The 6,234-nt window shown below is 53.8% G+C and overlaps 1 protein-coding gene across 3 annotated transcripts in view; it reads right to left on the reverse strand.

Moving 5' to 3' along the window:
* Positions 1-4,323, reverse strand: part of FAM109A (family with sequence similarity 109, member A) — a 10,826-nt gene extending 6,503 nt beyond the window's left edge. The window contains exons 1-2 of one of the 3 annotated variants that reach the window (XM_011936577.1): positions 4,114-4,323; positions 1,314-1,439 (exon numbers count right to left, since the gene is read on the reverse strand). The gene's annotated coding sequence lies outside the window, so the exon portion shown is untranslated. Of the gene's footprint in view, positions 1-1,294; positions 1,440-4,113 lie in introns of all 3 variants that reach the window. The other 2 variants (XM_011936570.1, XM_011936587.1) reach the window with 2 other exon arrangements.
* Positions 4,324-6,234: the final 1,911 nt, after the last annotated feature.

Here is a 6,234-nt window from a genome sequence, read left to right on the forward strand (position 1 = left end):
GCCTATAATCCCAGATACTTGGGAGGCTGAGGCAGGAAAACTGCTTAAACCCAGGAGGCAGAAGTTGCAGTAGGCCGAGATTGCACTACTGCACTCCTGCCTGGGGACAGAGCCAGACTCTGTCTCAAAAACAAGAAAGAATCTGGGGAAACATGCAAGCCCAGGGTTAGGCTGACTTACAGTAAGGAGGGGTGGGGGCGTCCCATGCCATTTAGCATAGAGGACTCTAACTCCATGCCGTCAGCCACAGTGACCCCATTCACCTTCCCCCAAGGAGTATACGATGGGGCAATGCTGGCCAGGAAGGACTTATCGGGAGGTGGCATCTGCGTCCCTGGCCTGGCCACCTTCCCTTGGGGTTTTCCACGGCCATTTTGAGAGCCCACCTTATCTCCCACTGCAGAGCCTCAGCCTGCATAGGATGGTAGCTACATTTTTCAAGAGGCAAAGCATATAAAGTCCTGGTGCGCAGTAGGCACTCAGTGTTCATTCCCCTGCCTGGGTGGCGTCTTTCTCAGAGCCCGGTGGAATGAGGTCAGGGTGGTGGCTCTCCTAAGAGCAGCTGACCACAGTGAGGCCCTGTCGGACTACCTGACCTAGGGTGGAAGGGGTTGTCCTTGCCACCTCCTGTCACCCACATAGGCAGTCAGGGAAGGCTTCCTAGAAGAGGGAACATGAGTTGTGACTTAGAAACTGAGAAAATGCCCATCAATGTTAGAGTGTATAAAGAAAATGTGGTATATATACACCATGGAAAACTATCCAGCCATAACAAGGAATGAGATCATGTCCTTTGCAGGGAAATAGATGAAGCTGGAAGCCATCATCCTTAGCAAATTAACACAGGAACAGAAAACCAAATACCGCATGTTCTTACTCATAAGTAGGAGTTGAACAATGAGAACACGTGGACAGGGAGGGGCAGAACACACACGGGGCCTGTTGGATGATGGGGGTGAGGGGAGGGAACTTAGAGAACAGGTCAATAGGTGCAGCAGGCCACCGTGGCACACGTATACCTATGTGACAAACCTGCATGTTCTGTACATGTATCACGGAACTTAAAATAAAAAAAGAAACTGAGGTCAGTCTGTCCTGACCTAGTGGGGGGCAAGGCCAGAACCCCCAAAGTCTCCAGGTGTTGAATCCCCCCCCGCCTCTCAGATACAGCTGTCCCTCTCTAAGCCACAGGGATTCACGCATTCCCCACACCACCATCCATCAACTCCCATGTGGATGCTGGCCCCAGTTCTCACAGGACCCTCCCGCCCCACTCGCCCAGTTCCGCTCCTACCTCTCAGGCCACCACTCGCCTCCCTGCCCTCTGTTCAGCTCCAGCCTCAGCTTGCTCTTCTCTGGATTCAAATGTCAGCTCTGCAGCATCCAGGCTGGGGGACTGCAGGCAGGCTATTAACCTCTCTGGGCCTCCGTTTCTGCATCTGTAAAATGGGATCGTAACAGTGCCTAAGTCAGGGCTGTTGTGACAATGATACAGTGACTACACGGACTTTGCAGAGCACAGGGCCAGGCACACAACGCCTGCTGAGCACAGCTGCAGTTCACATTCTTCTTGGCTTTTCCCCAAACGTCCCTGTGTCATACTTCTGATCTCAGCAAATGGCCCTTGGTTTCCCTCTCACCCCCACATCTGATCACATATCAAGTCCAGTTGATCCCCCCTCTCCAGCATCTTCCAAATCAGTTGCCTAATCTGTCCACTCCACCTCCCCATTCTAGGCCCCATCACCATTCACTGGAACAGCTGCTGTAGCCTCCACACAAGTCTCCTTGCCCCCCCGTCCATGTTCCTCAAGGTAAGATCCAAGCCTCCTTCCTAGGCTCTTCTCCGAGCCACACTGAAATCCACTCCCCACAGAGGGATCCTGTGAAAATTAAGTCCAATCACACTCCTCCTCTGCTCTAAACCCTCCCATGGCTCCCTACTTCTCTCAGCATAAAATTAAATCCTTAGGCAGGGTGCGGTGGCTCACACCTGTAATGCTAGCACTTTGGGAGGCTGAGGCGGGAGGATCGCTTGAGTTAGAGACCAGCCTGGACAACACAGCAAGACCCTACCTCTACAAAAAATAGAAAAAAAATAGCTGGGCATGTTGACACAAGCCTCTAGTCCTAGCTGTCTGGGAGGCTAACATGGAAGGACCCCTTGAACTTGGGAGTGATCATGCCACTGCACTCCAGCCTGGGCGACATAGTGAGATCCTGCCTCAAAAAAAAAAAAAAAAAAACAGTCCAAGCCTCCCATGGCTTCCAAGTTCCCTTTTCCTACCTCTTTCCCCCTTGTTCACTCAGCTCCAGCCACCCTGGCCTCCTTTCTGTTCCTTAAATACACCAGACACATCCCCACCTCCAAGACTTGGTCCCGGCTGTCTGCCTGCAGGTCTTCACAAGGCCAGCTCCCCATCCTTTGGTCTCAGCCTAGCTGTCACCTCCTCAGAGAGGTGGTCCCTGGCCACCCTATGCATAAGAGGCCTCCCAGTCCCTCTCCTGTGCCTCCACCTGAAATTATTAATACCTGGGTCATTTTTGCCTGCTCTAGGAAAGCTGGGGCATTTGTGGTCTGAATTCCAGTGCCAGGCATGCAGTAGGTGCTCACATAGCTGTTTGATTCATTCTGCAGGTATCTTCTGAAACCTCTCAACAGCCCCAAGACAAGGAGTCTCACCCCACATTCACAGATGTGGAAATGGACAAAGGGAGGTTCTATAAGTTGGCCAGAGGCATACAACTGTGCCCAGAATCACATGCTCCAGGCAAGCCACCCAAATAAAGGAGCCGATCTTGGGGTCTCTCCACCCCATCAAGGCCAAAGGAATAGCAACTTCCCTCCTGCTCAGCAAACCTCCTCCCTGCACTGCCCAGATGGAGGCCAAACTGCTTCAAAGTCACCAGCAGGCACAGGACCCAGCTCTGCCCATGACCCCTGCCTCCACCAGAACAGGGAAGGCAGGAAACTGCAGGGGCACAGGCTCCAGCCTTGCCTGGAGCGAAGGCCTGGTCCCTGCCTTATCTCCCCACACTGTTTTCCAAGAAGTTCAGAGTCCACTGTGGGCACTGCTGCTGATTCAACAGCCCAGGGCCAGACAGGAAGCTGGAGGGAGCCTGGCCCTGCTCTGCTCCCAAGGCAAAGTTCCTGCCTCTGCAGGTCCAGGCTGGAGGGCCTTGGACAAGTCGTTTCACCTTTCCAAGCCTCAGTTTCCTCGTCTGTTAAAATGTGCTGTGTGGCAAGGGTTCATGAGCTAAAAGAAGGAAAACCCACTGGCAAACTATGGGAAATGGATTGCAAATATTAGCTGCTGTGAGTCGGGGTTTTCTCAGCCTCATCTGTAAAATGGGGATGTTAACTTCCATCCCTCTATGGGCTGAGTGAATTTACTCCTGAAGAGTCATTTTGCAAAATGCTTTCAGGGAAAGAGCTGTCAAAAAGGCAAATAATTCATCCAAGATCTCCAGGGGCACAGCTGGCCCTGGAACCCAGGTCTCTAGGGAGACTGAAGCATGGCATTTTGGCACTCACTTTAACGAAAGAAGCCAGAACCGCAGGTCCTGGAGTTGAATCCAGCTGCCCTCAGTGTCTCCCAGCAGCGGGCGTGGGGAAGAGGGTGTGGCAGGCACAGGCTGAAAAACATGTGTGCCAAGAACACTGAAGACCAGCCTGTCCGTCACCGCACCAGCAGGGACCCCAGGGACGTGCCAGCACCGCCGTCCAGACACAGCCCCCTTGCCCACGGCAGGGGCTGCTTCTCCAGGTGTGGCCCTGCTGCCGGCTGCTCTCTGTCCCTTTGTGTGTTGTGCGTGGCAGCTCTCTTAAGTTCCTTAAAGGACAGTCAGGGCCCCAGATGGGTGATCAGCGGCAGAATAGGGGGCTTGTCCGCAGTCCCCCACAGCGGCAGATGTCCCTATGGGCTGAGGGCGGGGAGGGTGGTCATCGGCCAAGTTCGCCTCGGCAGCTGGAGAAGTGACCACTGGTGCAAAGTCCCAGCAGGGAAGATCCCCGCAGCGCGCTCTCCAGGTGACCGGGGAACCCTGAGGCCCAGGGCGGCCTGACCCGGGTCCCGTGTCCCGGTGCAGGTCCCCCACCCAGGCCCGCCTTACCTCGCAGCGCAGGCCTAGGGCGGCGACGGGACGGGAGGCGCGACGCTGGGGGGTGGCCCGGCCATGATCTAGGACTGGCCCGGTTGCGGCAACGGCGGCAGCAGCGCTTTGTCTCCTGGGCGGCCGGGCCGGCGCAGCCGCGGGAGAGCTCAGATCCGACGGAAGGAGGCGGGAGCAACCGGACAGTCCGCGACCCACGGGCGCGCCCCTTTAACCCTTCCCAGCCTGCTCGCGCCGGGACCGCCCCCGCGTTCTTCCCGCCTCCCGATTGGCCAGCCCCGAACCGGCACGCCCCCGGATTCGCCACGCCCCCGTGAGCCCGCCCTCGAAATCACTCTTAAAGGGTTCGCTCGTGGCTCGCGCCTCCCCAGTGCCCTAGCCCAGAAAAGAGGATTCGAGCCCGGGAAGCTCATTGCGATACCAAAGGTAATGACCGGCCCAGGTCGTGGATTAGCCTGGAAAAAGCATTTGGGGATCCTGGGCGAGCCATTCGCTGAAGTCTTAGGCTTAAGTCCAAACTCCCCCTAGGACAAGGCAGGAGCCAGTAGTTCAAGACCAGCCTGGGCAGCATAGGGAGACCACCATCTCTACAAATAATAAAAGTATTTGCTAAACTTGGGTTGCCAGGTTTAGCAAATTTAACGCCCAGTTATATTAGAAAAATAGCTCTAACTCCTGAAAAATGTGTGATTGGCAGAAAACAGCTGAATCCAGTACATTTCCATACAGCACTGTTCCATACGGACAGGGTGCCTCGCAAGCTTCCCCTGGCTCCAGGTGAAGAAAGTTCTGGAATGGGGCAGACTTGAGTTCGAGTCGCAATAGGCCACTGAACACTGTGTGAGCTTAGAGAAATCATTTCACTTCTCTAAGCCTCCGTTTCCTCATCCGGAAAATAAAGACGATCATGATATGTAAAGTGCACAGCACAAAAGAAAGCTCTCAAGAAATAGGAATTGCTGTTGTTTTTGCCCTGCCCAAAATAACACAGTTCCAGCTCCTTGAACCCTTCCTTACTTCCTGTTCCTGCCGCCTCTTCTCCACCACCCGCCACCTCCCAATCACTATTCAGTCCTGGCCTGAAAGCAGGAAGAACAGGTCAGACCAGGCTCAGCTCTCCATCGTTCAGCCTCTCACTAAGCGCCTACTGTGTGCCAGGCACTGTTCCTGAACCAGGTAAGTAGGTGCAGCCAAGAATCAAGACAACACAAATGAGTTCTGGAAGTTATTCATGCTAGGACTGTACGCTAAGGCAATGGGGCAGAAAGCCTGGGAATGCAGTTTTTGTTGTTGTTGTTGTTTTTGTTTGTTTGTTTGTCACGCAGGTTGGAGTGTGCTGTGGCACAATCACAGCTCGTTGTAACCTGAACTCCTGGGTTCAACCAATCCTCCCACCTCAGCCTCCCAAGTGGCTGGGACTACAGGTGTGCGCCACCACACTCAGCTAATTTTTTGTAAGTTTTTTGTAGAGATGGGGGGCCTTGCTATCTCACCTAGGCTGGAAGTGCAGCTTTTAGACAAGGTGGTCAGGGAAGGCCTCTCTGAGGAGCAGAGACCTGGAGGAATGAGAGAGGGAGCCATGTGCTATCTGGAAGAAGGATGTCCCAAGCAGAGGGAACAGCAAGTACAAAAGCCCTGAAATGGGGCCATCTTGGGCATGTTTGAAGAACAACGAGGAGACCAGTAGAGCCAGGTGAGCAAACGGAAGAGTAGTAGGAAAATAGGTCAGGTAGCTGGGCGCAATGGCTCACGCCTGTAATTCCAGCACTTCGTGAGGCCGAGGTGGGTCAATCACTTGAGGTCAGGAGTTCGAGACCAGCCTGGCCAACATGGTGAAACCTGGTCTCTACTAAAAATACAAAAAAAAAATAGCCAGGCATGGTTGCGTACACCTGTAATCCCAGTTACTTGGGAGGCTGAGACAGGAAAATCACTTGAACCCGGGAGGCAGAGGTTGCATTGAGCCAGGATTGCACCACTGTACTCCAGCCTGGGTGACAGAGCAAGACTCTGTCAAAAAAAGAAAAAAAAAAAAAACAATAGATTAGAGATTATTGGCAAAACCAGGTGACCTAGGGGCTTAATGACCAGAGGAAAGATTTTGCTTTCACTCTGAGAAGA

Source organism: Colobus angolensis, unplaced genomic scaffold, assembly GCF_000951035.1.
Source record: "Colobus angolensis palliatus isolate OR3802 unplaced genomic scaffold, Cang.pa_1.0 Scaffold10, whole genome shotgun sequence".
NCBI lineage: Eukaryota > Metazoa > Chordata > Mammalia > Primates > Cercopithecidae > Colobus > Colobus angolensis.